The sequence below is a fragment of the Lontra canadensis genome, unplaced genomic scaffold (assembly GCF_010015895.1).
Source record: "Lontra canadensis isolate GAN:19392208 unplaced genomic scaffold, GSC_riverotter_1.0 scaffold13, whole genome shotgun sequence".
NCBI classification, from domain to species: domain Eukaryota; kingdom Metazoa; phylum Chordata; class Mammalia; order Carnivora; family Mustelidae; genus Lontra; species Lontra canadensis.
This window is the reverse complement of record NW_022631007.1, coordinates 2,187,975-2,205,372: the sequence shown is the minus strand read 5'-3', so window position 1 is coordinate 2,205,372 and position 17,398 is coordinate 2,187,975.

Here is a 17,398-nt window from a genome sequence, read left to right as displayed (position 1 = left end):
CCTATCCTGGAACCCTGTATGCACCTGATGGGGAAGGGACTATTTCATTCAGTTTCGTACCCTTAGCTCTTAAAACAGGGTTGCCTTTCCTGAGAAAAGAAACACGGAGCTCCTGGGTGGCTCAGTGGGTTAAGCTCTGCCTTCGCCTCAGGTCATGATCTTGGCGTCCTGGGATTGAGCCCCGAGTCGGGCTCTCTGCTCAGTGGGGAGCCTGCTTCCCTCTCTCTCTGCCTGCCTCTTTGCTTACTTGTGATCTCTCTGTCAAATAAATAAATAAAATCTTTAAAAAAAAAAAAGAAACACAATACATGTCTGTGAAATTAATGACTAAAGAAAAACCATAAAAAAATAAAAAATAGTCCTCATGATAGGAAACATTTGTCTTGATACATGGGATAAGGCACAACACAGGGAATGAGGAAGAAACAAATGAATCTGTCATAAAATATCCTTGCTAAAAAAATTCCAGGGTATTAAAAAACTATGAAACTTAGAGACATTTCATTTTAAATACCACCTTTACTACAAATTACTGCTTGCCTCTTGAAAAAGAGACATAATCTCTAAAAGATGATTATCAGTTATTGAGCAATCAGAATTTTAAAATTATATTCAGCCCACAAGTTGGGAGATGCCTAAGTAGGTGGAATCTGTTGAGTTCTGAATAAAATTGGCATTTCCTTATTTTCTGATATTAAGGTGCTGAAATATGCTGTCAAGCATTAACATGTTTGCTGATGGTAACTTGGCTTGGCAGGACAGAAACTCCAGTGTGAGTTACACTTTTATGATTACATTTTCATTACTAAACACAGATCTCTATCTAAGGCAGTTTATTGCTTGGAGTTATTAGTCATATACTGGTATGATGCATAAGTGTTGTTATCCGTATTCAGTTCTACCAGTGGAACTTTGCCTGAAAATCCATTTGGTAAACAGTCTAGCCTATGTCCACAATCCCGAAGTGATGAGTGAACACATGTAAAAGACTTAGTTAAACCAGATGTTGGATATTGTAGAATTTAAAAAGCTGTTTAAATATAGTACAATTTTTTGAAAGTGTTTTAAGAGTATAGTATATAAAAATATGGGACACCTGGATGGCTCAGTTGGTTAAGCACCTGCCTTTGGCTCAGGTTATGATCTCAGGGTCCTGGGCTGGCTTCCTGCTCAACTGGGAGTCTGCTTCTCCCTCTCCCTCTGCCCCTCCCCACTTCCAGTGCTTTTCTCTCTCTAGCTCGCTCTCTCTCTCTCACAAATAAGTAAATAAAATCTTTTAAAAAGAGCATAGTATATATAAATATATATTAACTACAACACATAATATAGTTTTTATCCAACTAAAAAGTATTCTTTTGCTATTCTTTATATGTTCAGTCTATTAATCTTGTTCTTGTCAGTCTATTCTGAAAAAAATTTTTTAGCTAATTATAATAAAAACTTAGATCAAACCTGCAAATTTTGTGTAACAATTTTGGCTAAAAGAGCATTTCAGTCACCTTGAGTTTAATTAATGAAAATACTTTGGTAAAGAATAAAAAGGTTTGAAAGGGGGATAAGCTCTCTCCTTACCCCCATCCCCTGAAAATTAAAACAAAAACCACGCAAGAGGACTCTTTACTCACATTTGTATTGTCCACATTATGGCAATGGTGATTTTTAAATTGTTAGTAGATTTATAAGAATGGCATAAAGATTTCTTAAAGTCTTTAGTGTCACTAACAAATGTCTACACGTAGTTGTACAAGTTGACTTTTTTTTTAAGATTCTTATTGATCTATTTGACAGACAGAGATCACAAGCAGGCAGAGAGGCAGAGAGAGAGGGGGAAGCGAGCTCCCCGCTGAGCAGAGAGCCTGACACAGGGCTCCATCCCAGGACCCTGGGATCATGACCTGAGAGGAAGGCAGAGGCTTTAACCAACTGAGCCACCCGGTGCCCCTATAAAATTGACTTTTGAAGTGGTTCATTAAGAAGATCATTGTGCCAGTTCTTGAAATGCATTTACTTTTATTTATTTAATTTTCTTTAAAGATTTTATTTATTTGTTTGACAGGAGAGAGAGCAAGAGAGCACAGGCAGGGGAAGCTGCAGAGGGAAAGGGAGAAGCATGCTCCCTGCTGAGCAGGAAGCCCTATCTGAGGCTCTACCCCAGGACCCTGGAATCATGACTTGAGCCAAAGGCAGTTGCTTTACCAACTGAGCCACCCACTTGCCCCTTGAAATGCATTTTAATAAAAGGATCCATTCATCTTTCTCTGGTGGGATCATTGCTCTATTTTCTGTTTGAGGTCAGACTAGATCATGAAGCCCATTGAATTTTTGACATCCAAATATTGACATCAGAATGGTTCAGAACATTGCAATGAACAATTTTCAATCCAGATTATTGTCCTTCAAACAGCAAAACGCACTTCAGCAAGGAAAGACAAGTTCAACCAAACAATTTCTAATATAGAACTTCTTCCTTTCTCACTCTTCAGTAAAGAAAGAAATTAGAAAGGGGGGGAAAAAAAGAAAAGAAAAAAGAAATCCCTTCTCTTAAGCCCAAATTGAGTTTTAACCACCAATTAGAGGCCAAGTACATGGAGCAGTCCTCTGAGTCTGTTAGTGCCTCTCGACCACTGCTCATTGCAATAGATTGCAATAATTAGTGCCGTAAGCGTAAATACGAAAATGAGGGGGTTGCACTAGGTGATCTCTAAGGTCCCTTCCAGAATTAGAATTCTAGAAGCTGGTGAGCCTGAAATTGCTAATGTGTTTCTGAATGTACTAAATTTATGCCTAGGGACAATTTATTCATTTGAAAGATGGGTGTTTTTTTTTGTGTGTGTGTTGTTAATTTGGATCAGAATATAAGCTTAAATGAAAAGTAAGTGCCGGTTTAAACACTAGAAATAATACGTGATTCTACAGCATTTTACCTTTTACAAAGAGCTGGCGCAGACACATCATCTCATTGAGCTTACAGTAATATTGTGAAAAAGTTCTGTGACCGGGATTTTTATCACCCCTTTGGCAAATTTGGAGAAAATTGGGTATTACTGCATCATCCTTGGTTTTCTTAGTTCGTCAAAGGTGCTAAGAACTCTCCAGTGGGAGCAGAGGAGAGAGACCTAAATTCATCTGAGTTTGGCAGCCCCCTGAGGGCAAGGATCATCTCTACTGCATTTACTGTTAGATCCTTAACTCCTATGACCCAGGGCCCTATTGAGGTTATGCTCCAGTAAAGGGAAATAAAGCAATACACACGTAAGCAATACGCCAGGCAGTGGTAAGCACTGTGAAGAAACATACAGAAGACCAAGGGAAGCCGTGGCAGGATATTTTAGATAAAGGAGGAATCTTGAAAGAGGTGCCCATTTAAGGAAGAGTTTTCCAGACTCAGGAGAGAGATGGCACAAGGACCTGAAGGGAGTGTGTTCTTTACGCTGCAAGGGCAGCAAGGACTCCTGTGGCTGTAGTGGAGAGGAGAGCGAAGAGCCTTGAGTGCTGATAGCACAGCAGGAATGTTTGCGAGGGTCCATATATTATGTAGGGCATCGGTAAGCAACACAAAAGATGTTAAATCCACTTTCACATACAACTGTGAGGAGGTTAAAACCGAGAAAGCAGGTACGATTGGATATCTTGCCTTTAGGTTAGCTTGGGAACTCCACTCTAAATCTTTATGCATTTTTTTTAGTGTTTTTTTTTTTTTTCTATGAAATTGAGCTCAATCCATTTCTGCATAATCTAAAAAACTCTTTTTCATATATCCATACTACTTACTCTGAAGATAAGATTTCCAAACCTCCCTACCAAATTTCTATTTTCTTCCTTTTTTCCTCTGGTAAATGGCTCTCTAACTTCCTTATTTATTTATTTGTCAGAAAGAGAAAGAGAGAGAGCACACAAGTAGAGGTAGCAGCAGGGAGATGGAGAAGCAGGCTCCCCACTGAACAATGAGCCCTATGTGGGACTTAATCCCAAGACCCTGAGATCATGACCTGAGCCAAAAGTGGATACTTGACCAAATGAGCCATCCAGGCGTTCTCCTCTCACTTCCTTTTAAAGGTGGTGCACCAAAGACCCTTAACTATAAACTAGCCATTTTCCAAAATGTGTTTCACTGAATGTCACTTCCAAAAAAGATATGGGGCATTCCAGAGTCAACTAATAAACATAGTCAAATGATACACATTCCATTCTTTCCCAAAATTTCACAATACACATGGACCAAGTACAGTCTCTGAGTCCTTCAGTTTATATAAAATAAACTCAGAATTCCCTAAGCATAGTTTGACCTGAAGTTATTTATTTATTTCTATACTGAAATCTATTAATAATCTATGTTCCAGGTGCTTCTGGGTCCAAGTTAATATTGTCTTTAACCTCTTCTCCATGCACCTTCTCAGTGGTCCATCTCCATCCACTCATCTATCCAACTTCATTCATTCATTCATTCATTCATTTTTATAGTTGGACTAGATGTTGGGAATAAAAATAATATAATAATATGAGTCCTTAGTTCAAGGTCCTATACTCTAATGGGGGAGATAGTCACTTAAAGAGATAATTCATATTCAATGTGATAAATGCAGTGACAGATAGATGATTATAGACAACTCAGAGAAGAGAGTATTTAATAATGAAAACCATTATCTAAATGGCCCCTTATTTTGAAGTCCTATAGCCAAACAAAGATTAAAAGTGTGTTCTAAAGCAAAAAATAGGGCACATGGATGACTCGGCCAGTTAAGCATCTGCCTTCAGCTCAGGCCATGATCCCAGGGTCCTGGGATCAACTCTCATATTGGACTCCCTGCTGAGCAAAGAGTATGCTTGTCCCTCTCCTTCTACCCTTCCTCCCGGCTTGTGCACGTGCTCGCTCTCTCTCTCTCTCTCTCTCTCTCTCGCTGTCTCTCTCTCAAATAAGTAAATAAATAATATTAAAAAAAAACAAGAAAATTTTAAAAATAGCAACAGGTTTCTCTATAATCATATTGGATTTTTACTTTATTTAAAAAAAATAACCTTAGAAGAACTGAATTTTAGTACTTTCTAGGACTTGCTTCTCATTGGTAATCCTACTCAAAGTCAAAAGGGAAAATATGGTGCCAATGCTCCCTTCTAGAAATTGCAAGATGATCTTTAAAAGCACATTTAGATACAATTTTAAAATAAGGAGTTCTGACCAGCATCCTGAGAAGTGAAAGGACATAGCTGACTGCAAACCAGAACCCATCTCTCGGCTTCCTGTGCGACTGATTGGTCTTCATGCTAATTCCAAGGCGTTGGCTTACTTCAGGGTAGATGCCTAACTCAGAGAATCCCTTTTTTAAGCCATTTTATTGAATTGTGAGATGCTTAAATATGACTTGTTGACATGTTTTGTTGATGATAAGTACAGTATTTTATTTTAATTTTGTTTTTAACATTTTAAATAATAGATGGGGACATGGAAGTCAGAATGAGGCAAAAATTAAGAAGAGCTTTGCAAAGAAGACGGATCATCTTTCTAACACAAACCTAGCATGTTTTTAGTTAATTGTGAGATGTGTGAATTGTCTCCTACCTTATAAAGGCATAGATCTATTGTATTCTGCCAGAATATGTTCTTTCCTCAAAATATCTTAGAAGAGAAGATTATAACATACAATCTTTTCCTCAGCAAATTAAAAGAAGTGAAGATAATATTTTGAGGAGAAGCTGTTGGATAATGGCTATTTTTGAAGATAGTGTCCCATACCTTTTGCCTAAGTCTCAACGGACAAAGATAAAGGTTGGGACATTTGCTTTTTAGAGTCTATTCCAACAGGGAATATTTACCCTCTGTGATTCAGCAGAGCTTGAGTACATGGTCAAACTGTTTACAGGGCACTTGAAAATATTTTTGGTCAAAATCTGATAAGATAACCTGCCTGCATGTTTTCATTTTTGTTTTATCTATCCATGGCCCAAGATGCAACTAGAGTGGAGACTTTAGCACATATAGGCACGGTTTGAACCATTTAAAAAAATTATTAGAATAATACTTAATAATTGAGTAAATTTTTTTTTTTTAGAATTTGGGTTGATATAAATAAACAATTTATTAAATTTGCCATTTCACTGTATAGAAGATCCATTCATGGCTGGAAATAGATAACCTGAAAAGTACACTTTTATAATAGGTGGTGAAAACAAAACGAAACAAACTTATCCTTGAGAAAAGAATACTTCAGTCCTTTAAAGCAGAATCTCTCAACCCCGGCACTAATGACTTTTGGGTGCAGATAATTCTTTGTTTTGGGAGGTTGGGGGTCTGTCCTGTGTATCCTAGGCTATTTAGCAGCACCTGTGGCCTCTACTCACACATGCCAGTAGTGAACCAAACCCGTCTTCCTGGTTATGATAACTAAAATGTCTCCAGATACTGTCAGATGTCCCCTCGGTGCAGGAAACTGCCCTTGTTTGAGAGCCACTGCCTTAAATACAGGTCACCTGTTTGAATTCATGATTAGAGAAAGAAGGAGAGTGCAGGATACCTGTTGGTAATTCTCTGATATGAAGGATGGGGAAAAGAGAGAACCTGTCTCTGTGGTCTAGAGGCTGTGTGCTGCAGGCCTCTAGGGAGTGCCCATCACTGGGTCCAGACAAAGATGCACCCATGGAGCCGAGTAAAGTTCTGCCTCTGAAACCACAGTCTTTCTTCAAGACTTGAGCCTTGGCCATAGAGAAGTGGAAAATAGAAACGTCATCCCAGTGAAGGCTAGGGATAATCACACACAGTTGCCACAGTGGATAGCTACCTTTGGAGCTATCTTAGACAAGTGGTCGGTTGCTCACACTGGTGGCTATTTTAGGAACACCAGGATCCACCAAAAAGGAACACTCTATCAGAGACAGATAACAAAATCGCTGAATGTGGTCATGGGGTTGGTGCCCACTTTGCATACCCTCCCAAAGATTCTTAATCTCTCTGGCCAGGATTTCACCAACCTCTTGACTGATCTCCTTTCATAGGCTGGCTGGCATCCAATCTTTTTCTACACAAGCTGTCAGAATGTTCTTTCTAAAACACAACCCTGGAATTATCTCTGCCCTGCCTAAAGTGCTTTGATGTTGCCTCTGAGATAAAGTTCAAGCTCCTTAGCATGCCCTGGATGCTGACTGTGTCTTTTGACACTTTCTCTTACACACATCAAGTCTTCAATCCAAATATGATTGTGTTCCTCCTAGCCTCTCTGTTTTTCCTCATACAGCCCCTTCCTGTCATGGTTACTTCAAAAATATGCATCTGGCCTGCATTTTCACTGAAAAAATCCAGTAAAGAAAAAAGTCTGTTTTTGCTGTGTACTGCCCCCACCCCGCCACTGCCTTTTCTTACTTTATTTCCACATAAGTTTTCTTCTGTGTCATTACAACTCTGAATTAACAATCTTATGGCTTCTAGTTTCTCCTCTGGATCTTCTGTAATTCTTCTCCTTTCTGTACCTTAGTTTGTTTTTGTTTTTGTTTTCCATATCGTTGTCTATTCCTTCTTGATCTCTTCTGGTGATAACTCTTCTCCCTCCTCAAATGTCTGCCTTCGGCAGTATTCCGACAATGGCCCTCTTCTCCTTTCATTGGCCCTTCAAATACTTGCTTGGGTAACCCCTCCTGTGCAATAACTTGATGTTTTGTTGCTGGTAACTACCACATTTTGGTCTCTGTCCTCTGGCCAACTCCTGAGCACCAGATCCTTGGAATCAAATGTCTACCAAGAAATTCCCTGGGATATCTCACTCATACCCCTATTTCAAAATGCCCTCAGCTTAGCATCTCTTTTCCTCCTGCTGTGTTCCCTTTCTCACTGAAATGCCAACCATCCTCACCAGAAACCTGTCAGTTCCCCCTGAAACCTGGAATTTCCCCTGGACTGCTTCTTCATGCCCCACATTCAACCAGTGACCAAATCCAGTAAATTCTATTTACTCAAGATCTCACATAGCCTTCTTGTTACTGACTATACTCAGCTTCTGTTGGGCAGGATGTTTCAAGTATTTACAGTCAATGCTCTGTGCCTCCAGTCTTTTTCTAGCCAATCTGTTAACCACCTTACTTCCGATAAAGCAATTCTGGTCACATCCCATCTCCGTCTAAAGTCCTTCAATGGTTCGCCATGCATTGCCCACGAGGAGCTCAAGCTTCTTGCCATGGTAGACCAGGAAAAGAGGAATGTCATTATATTTGTCTTATACAACAAAACAAAAATACCCATCATAAGGGCCATCATCAAATAGATATATCTAGAGTTGCACTAAAGCCATAAATAAATTTTTTAGCAAACAACACCCACATGTCATAAATGGCCCCTAACTTCTGCATCAGTTGCCAGAAACTTTTTCTGCCCCCTTAAATTCCAAGTATGTAAATTCCTTGCAGATCCCTGAGAGTGCAACACTGCCTCATGCTGAATATCCATTCCCCCTCATCCTTCCAAAACTTTTGCCTTGAATGCTTTTTCCTCTCTGCTTCCCTGGCACACATATATACTTTCTTTAACACTTTTCTTAAATATAACTCCCTTCATGAAGCCTTGTCTGACTTGTTTCATCAGATACACTAGATTCCTCTCTTTTTTTATCTGGACTGCATCCTGTAAAGACAGTACCCTTGCATTATAATTCTGTGCTTTCGTTATATTATTTAATTTACTTCTTTACTTACTAGGTTGTTAGGGTATAAATCACTTTCAGAAAGAGCTACATCTTCTTGATGCCTAACACCTGCTATAGCACTCAGTGCATTCAGACATTCAAAAATAATTTTTAAAAGAATGAAAACAAATGAATACATTGATTATAAGAATGTACCAGACATGTTTAAGATTTGTTATAGTTCTTCATTTGCTGATTCTAAATAAAAGTTCAAAGCTTCTCTATTAGTATTTAGAGATAAGGAACAAAATGCAACTCTCCCAAAAGAGGGGATGCATTGACTTTGATTTAAAATAAACCAAGTGAAAAATATGTAACTTGAGTTTGATGTGGACAACATCTTAAGAACAAACTTCTGTAGGGATGAAATACCTAATGAATGTGACATTACTGAGGAGAAAGCTGTAGAAGAGAAGGGACACAATGAGGAAAAGCACTGAGGTATGTACTTTTTCACTACTATAGAATTTTGCCAAGGGAAGTTAAGCATGGCTATTGTTCACTGCCCCATCACTCCATAATTATAGTCAAAGGAATAAGAAACCTGTACATCTTACCCAAACTGGCTGCCCAAAATGACAGAATTAGGTGGAAAATGTCAAACTACCCCTTTCCTTAAGTTATATGCTTTGAGTTTTTGAAAAGAAACAAAAGCATAAAATTAACAAAAGGCAAAACACAGGCTAATTCTTGCTGCCAGGACAATGTCACTAAAACATTATAAATCAAAGTTTCTATTCATATTTCTGTTGTATGTCTCACCATGAAGTTCGCTTCCATGAAATGCTGTGCCTTGATTATAGGTATGAAGGTATCAATGACTATAATTAAGAAAGAGACTTTATTTTAAGCAAATCAATGTTTAGAGCTGATAATAGAAGTTTTATCATGCCCCTAAAATTCTAACTTTCAGGATGATTGGCACCACAGGATCCAACCACTCAGACAAATCAATTAATTTTTATATAACTCAGTAGTTACCTATCATGTAGACAGAAAAGAAAATTCTCAGATCATCATTGGCAAAAATTACTGGTGAGTAGAATTTTAGGATTCCATCTTGGATAAAATACCTAAGCCATAATATCAAGGTGCTGTTGATGACTCCTGTTCTTACTTATAGAGAAAGAATGCCACGGTGGTTCATCCCCTGCCTGGATTCCATGATTTGGGCCATGCACACGTGCCTGTATTGGCAGAGTGTACATAACAGCATGATGACTGAGACAGACATGGTTTCCACACAGAAGGTGGGAAAAAGATGGAGAAACAGAAGGACAAGGTCCAACTTTATTTGGGGCCAAATATTGCAAGGCTTTGGCAGAGTAATGTCTGCTTCATTCTGCTTTTTGAGAACATGGGAGGCGAGGTCTCCCACCCCTTCTGTACCACCATCTGCCTCAACTCTGCTATGGGAGCCATACGTGACAGTAATCTCTAAAATACTGCAGTATTTTGACTTTTGATATCTGCTATGTAATGGTATGGGGAAAATATTGCCAAAAATGTAACTGTTTGTATATTATTTTTTAAAGCCAGCTGGGGAATGAGTTTATAATGGGAATGTCATTAGTATAAATTGCAAGATTAAAGACAAAACACCACAATAACCCATCCATTAACTGGAAATAGTTGAAATGTGTAGATTTAAGTAGGGATGAGTAGTATCTATAATAAACAATATTAGTGCATTGCTTAATAGAAAACAATATGCCCCAACTAATAGTTGCTGATTGCTTCTCTTAATCATAAGCCATGACCAGAAGTTGATTAAGTGATTGCTTTTTAACCACAGATTCCAACAAAAATGTTCATGGAGTTCATTTGGCCTTTAAATATTAACTGCTATTGTGTGTTTTTATGTATATGTCGCATCAACCTACGGCAACTGGTTTAACCCTCAGGCCTTTTCAAGTGACCATTGTGTCTGTGGTTAAACAGAAAAAAAAATATGGCTCATATTAGTGCTCAGGACTAGGAAATCCTGACTCTAGGGTTTGGAATAATAAGAATGTCACTATGGCAAGGTTAGTATTTATAAGTGCTGAATATTCTAACCAAATGTTTGTAACCCTCACATTCTGGTCATCAGAGAAATGCACCTGTATTTCATTATCTGACCCTCAGAAACCCCACAGTAAGATTTGAAAATCAGGCACATGAGGAGGACAGAGTCACCAGGTCTTTTGTATAGAACTCTTAATGTCTTTGATGGAGGGTACGAATAATAAGGAATCCCTGCTCAGTCCTATAAGGCTCCATAAATGGTTGCCTGTGGACACACACACTCAGTAGTGGTGAATTTAGATTTAAAGACCCTGCGCCATCAAGGTCAGGAACAGGGTATAACTCTTCCTATTACTACCTCAGGTTCCTCAGCAGTTCTAAACCTTGGGTTTAGAAGGAAAGAAATTCTACCTTCCTATTTATAAAGGAAAAGTCGGATAGGTACAAAATCACAATTTAAAAAAATTTTTGATTTAATTAAATGTGGGTTCAAGTTCTATCCCTTTCACTTACAGGTTATGCTCTCCACTTCTCAGAATCTTTGAATCCTGATCTCAAATGGAAGTGGTAATGTGCCCCACTTTGGCACAGTGAAAATTTATGTGATAATATAAATTAAAAATATTTAACTATAGGGGCGCCTGGGTGGCTCAGTGGGTTAAAGCCTGTGCTTTCGGCTCAGGTCGTGATCCCGGGGTCCTGGGATCGAGCCCCACGTCGGGCTCTCTGCTCTGCGGGGAGCCTGCTTCCTCCTCTCTCTCTCTCTCTGCCTGCCTCTCTGCCTACTTGTGATTTCTCTCTGTCAAATAAATAAAATCTAAATATATATATATATATATATATATGTATATATATATATATATATTTAACTATGGGTGCAAACATATCTATCTATCTATCTAAGCACTAGTTTTCATCATTTTCCACTCTATAGTTAAATGAAGTCCAGACCACTATCACCTTAATCGTGATTAATAAAGGAATGTCTTACCCTAGTAGGCCAGGAAACATAACTAAGTTCCCCCAGCAAGAGATCCAGTAATCTGTTGGATAAGTAGAACCAGGGGGACCCAGCCCAAATGGAACGCTCTCTTTTTTGGCAGTACGCACAGCACTGACAAGGCACTTAATCCATGGAGCAGAACAGATAGAATCTGATGATCAAACCTCCCCTCTACTACCCAAACACTCCAAGCCCTACCCCGGGGAAGGAACACCTACATGCATGGCACTACCTTGTAATGACCCTGTCGTATTGTCTCAGCTTCTCTTCTCCTGGTTGGGAGGGTAGGAGGCGAATGGAGAAAGAGAGGGAAAGAGGGCACTAAAAGAGCTTATTTTAGTCACAAACATTCCTCATTAAGAGTTAGGCATAAGATGATCTTTTGAATGGCTTCATTTAAACACTATTCAAAATGTTGGCAGAGATAGGAACAACAGTTCCAACCCCAGTTCCTCTCCTGGAGGCCGGATACCTTTCCCAGACATCGAACCACTAATGGGAAATTAAAGGCAATAAAACAACAGCTGGAATCCCATAACTGACAAGGTTTATATTGTACTCGGAGCAATTCACACTTAAAGAATTTCCTTTCCAATCATCAAGCGTGTTTCTTTCTCTTCAGTGTTCAAGTTGATGGACCTTCTCCTGGTGACCTACTTTTTCTCTTTGTGTAACTGAACAAAGCTGATTTCATCATCGCCTCCACACACAGTTCTGCCTCGGGAAATCTGAAGAGCTCTGCCCTCTCCTTGACCCGTGGCTGGCAGGTTTGGTCACGGGAAAGGAAGGAGCATTTGAGTGCCTACTGTATGAACGATATGTATTTGATTCTCCAAGTGGTGCTATTTTTCTATATTGCTTAATGTCGTGGGCATAATTTTTCCAATTTCATGAGTAACAAGTTCAGAGAAGTCTCAGGGATAACTGTTTCTGTCTCTTCACCAAAGCACTCATGTGAAGTCAGATTCTGGATGAGGAAAATAAGAGTTACTATGATCCATTGGAGGAGCAATCAATCAACTCATATCAAATGGTAGTAATAATAATAATAACAATAATAATAGCTAAGATTTACTGGGAATGTTCACATACCAACTACCATATGGGAATTAGTTCATTTAACTTTTCTTTTTTTACCTACCTGAGTCCTTCATACTATTTTAATTCTTGGTTAACAGAGAAATAAACAGGGGCTTATCAAGGGTAAATAATTCATTTTGTGTTTGGGGCAGTGTGGAAAGAAACCAGGATTTTAAACCTAGGCAGTCTGACTCCAGAATGAGAGCTCTAAATGACTTTTGAAATATAAATAAATTCATATGTATGTGTGCACAGACAGATCCAAGGTCATTATCGTCTGTTACTCTCACTCCTATTATAATACGCTTTCCTGACTAGGAGAGAAAAAAAAAATGGTGAATTTATAGCCACCTTGAAGGGAATACCTCTGGAAATGTGTTGCACTATTGAATGTCATCTGTGAAATGTGTCACATCTGAAAAAATGGTAAGATCTCTGCTTAATGGGAAAAACGGGTGAGTAAACAGATGGTCACAATGCCGTCTGTCTGGTGAGTGCTATGATAAGAGCATGTGCACAAGATCATGAGACAGCCAAGATAAGAGTTACCCACAGAAAAGTTTTCTTAGAGGAGGAAGTGTTGGGGTTGTATTTTAGAAGGAGAAGAAGCGCTCACTAGGCAGAGAATGGGTGGAAAGGCAACATGATGGAGGGAGATGTATAAGACAAGAAATGTGTTGTGACGGTGGGGAGGGGTGGGAGGTAATAACACATGTTGTAAGATGGGCTTGGGGAAGATTAGAGGTGCGTGGTTGTTGTTTGTTTTCATCCAGCTGAGTGGTTTGGATTTTAACCTACAGAGTGATTGGGAACTACTTAAACGTATGAATCTGGGGAGTGATATGATCCTGATTGTGTTTCTGCAGAATTACTGTGGACAATATGTGAAGGATGAATGGAGAATGGGAGAGACAGAAGATAGGGAAATCGCAACAGAGACGGTGATTCTGGATGAGCTGCAGAAATTAGTGAAGGTGAGAGAAAATGCAGTTCTGAGCTAAAATACTGCCAGGGAGATAAAGGGGAGATTTTTGTTTGTCTTTCGGTTTTTGGTTTTTAAGAGAGAGAGAGAGAGAGTGAATGCATATACAGGAGGGTGAGGAGGGGCAGAGGGAGAGGGCGAAAGAGAATATTAAATAGGCTCCAAGCTCAGCATGGAGATCCAGGCAAGGGGCTTGATCTCTGAACCCTAGATCATGACCTGAGCCCAAATCAAGAGATGGATGCTTAACCGACTGAGCCACCCAGGCACCCCCAACCCAGTCCACCTCCTCCCCCTCACCCCTGCCCTAATTTTAATACAATCCACATGACAATACATCTCAGGCTATGGATCACTTCTACCCAGGTCTTCCTATTTCTGTACTCTTCCCACACCCTCCCCCCCAGGATATTATAGTATACTAGTACCTTACATACTAATCAGCTTATTTAGGTCAGTTAGGAAAAATAATATATCTTGAGAATTTAAAAAATTATTACATGTTGACATGTAGAAACACACAGCATTTTATTATTGTAAGTTTTCATTTTTAACCGTGCACTGTGGAGGCATGACATGGGCCCTTGTCGGGACTAGTCAGTCACCCTTACCAATCAGGTTACCAGCAGAGCAAGACAATATATTTTACACCTACTAGTTTCAGAGTCCATTCTAATAGTAGCTTTGAATTTCATGAACTTGAAAACTTATCGGAACAACCCAAGTAATATAGCTTCACACTGTGGAATAAGTTGCACACGTATCACTACATCAGCTTAAACGTAAATGGGTTCAGCCCCTTACAAAGAATATTCACAAGTGAGCATGTCCTGACTGTACTGTTTACCATAGTGACTTAAGGTTGTTATGAAAACCCACAGGCAGGAGTGTTCATGGTGCTTTCCAGGGCTGCCCCCGGGCCTTGCTTTCTTGATGTGTCTGACATCTGACGGCGTCCCAGGCCAGTCCCAGTCAGCCTGACTGCATCTGGCATTTCATGTAATATTCTCATTGCAGAGAGATCTCAGACTCTCCATATGCAAGCCTCAGAGTTTAAGCCTTGATACATAAGCTACAGAGAAGCTATCATTCCTAGGATTCAAGAATGTGCTGTTTCTAATTCTTTTCCAAATTGCTAGTTCATTAATCCACACAGAATATCCACTACTGTCTGAATCCTTTAAATCCCTATAAATGTCTTCTGTTCTGCACTTCAGCTACGGAAAAGGTTTTTCTATCTCTATGACTTGAAGTCAGAAAGAAAATGTTCTGAGCTTATCAGTGAAGAGAAGATTGTTTTCCATTACTCAAAAGTCCTTTTCTCTGGCTATTTCCTGCTTCATACTTCAAAAGCACCCTATGACAAGTTAAACAATTTGCTCATTCATTCTTTCAACAAACATTGACTGAGCATGATTATGGGGCATGAAGTCAAGTAAAACAACTTTCCCTTCCTTTGAGGAGCTCCCTTCTAGCTGGGGAGAAAGACAAGGAGATCGGTAATTACAGGACGAGGGTAAATGCCACTAATGAGGATGGTCCAGGTTGAAATGCAAGTTTGGAGAGGTACACTGGTTTTAGAGAAGGGCTTCACAGAGCAGCCAGTATTCTACTTGAGTATGGAAGGATGGGATGGAGTCTTCAAGAAGATATGAAAGGACAGCCTGAGAGAGAAAGAGTATGTGTACATGCAGAAGTGCTGGGGAAGGCAGTGCTGTAGAGAGGTATAAGTTGTACTTTGTGTAGTTTGTGTAGCTACACATTGTGCTTTGTGTAGTTTGGGATGCTTGGCTCTTATATGATGAGAATGCATTCATATACAAGTTGTGTGAGTATCAAAATGAAAAATAAAACACAATCACACAAATAGCAACTGCATGACATATTTGAAGAAGTTTATTATTACTGGAATGACAGACCTCCACCAGGGAGGTGTGGGGCTGAGCCTGGAACATGAAGCCAGGGTCAACCCATACAAAGAGACCTTACATGACAGCAAAGGAGTCTTTAAATTGTCTCTGAAGGAGTAAAAAAGAAAAAGATTAAAAAAATCTTAGAAAGATTTTATAGAGGAACTGGCATTACTTAATGTGATTTTTTGTAAAACCACTTAGAAAAAAACATGGGAAGGGACGCCTGGGTGGCTCAATTGGTTAAGCCACTGCCTTCAGCTCAGGTCATGATCCCAGGATCCTGGGATTGAGTCCCTCATCGGGCTCCTTGTTCAGCAGGGAGCCTGCTTCTCTCTCTGCCTCTGCCTGCCACTCTGCCTGCTTGTGCTCTCTCTCTGACAAATAAATAAATAAAATCTTAAAAAAAAGAAAGAAAAGAAAAAATAAAAAAACATGGGAAGAGCAGGAGAGGGTTGATGTTGGAAGTAGAGAAACTAAAGGACAATAATCCAGGAGAATATGGCTAAGGGCCATAGTGAGAAGGGAGCTAGAGACAAGAGAGCAGATAAGAAGGGTAAAGATGTTGGGCCATGGAACTGAGTGATGGATTCAGTATGGTTCCCAGGAGTCTAGTTGGGTGAGGTATCGGAGAGAGGACTTTCAAGTTTGTATAACTGACTATTGTCAGTCATCAAGAAGGGGAAAATGGATGGAACAAGTTTAGGAAAAAAAACAAGAGATTGTTTTGGATGGGTTGAGTTTTTATGTTCTTTTTTTTTTTAAGATTTTATTTATTTATTTGACAGACAGAGATCACAAGTAGGCAGAGAGTCAGGCAGAGAGAGAGGAAGGGAAGCAGGCTCCCTGCTGAGCAGAAAGCCCGATGTTGGGCTTGATCCCAGGATTCTGGGATCATGACCTGAGCCAAAGGCAGAGGCTTTAACCCACTGAGCCACCCAGGAGCCCCAAATTTTTATGTTCTATAGCATATCCAAAGCGGAGATGCCCAGCTAGAATCTAGAGAGAGGAGTCTAGTGCTTAGTAGAGAGAGCTGAATGCCCCTCTAACCATTCATTAGCCTCACAGTTCCTTAGACTGTATTTCTTAGAAGTTGGATTAGAGCCCCAAATTAAGACATATAGGAAAGCATATCCAAATTTAACAAATTTTCATTGTTCGTCCTCCTAAATCTCCCTCCTTTAGCTAACACAATGTATAAAAATTAGTTGCATTCACAGTGAGCTCCCTCCTAAAACAAACAAACAAAACATTGTCAATATTTCAAAAAAAGCCAAACCAATTGCTCAGGTACCATATAGCCAAAACAACTGGTCGATTGAATTGTTCACTCAGTCAATAGTTGTTTTGGCACTGTGTACATGATCAGTAACAGAGTCCCTACCCAGAAGCTTCTAAGCAAAGATAACAATAACAGTGTATCTCTGAAGGACATGATCACAAAGTGGCTGCTATTAAATCAACTCCTATGTTAGGTAAATATTGCTAGTATTTATAGTGAATAAGAACTAAGTGCATTTGGCCGGATGGAGATTGAACAATTCCTTAAAGGCAAAGAAATGGAGAAGGAACATCTGCTCTCAATCATGAGTCAGCGGTGAGCTGGGCTCCACAGGGCACAAAGCCTGTCAACAGTTCCTCTATTTGGAGAATGTCACGTTAAAGAAACAATGACCAAGAAAACAGTAAAATTTGGGCAATGGCCACACTGCAAAATTCAGCTAAAATAAATGTAGAAGCCTCTAAAACAGGT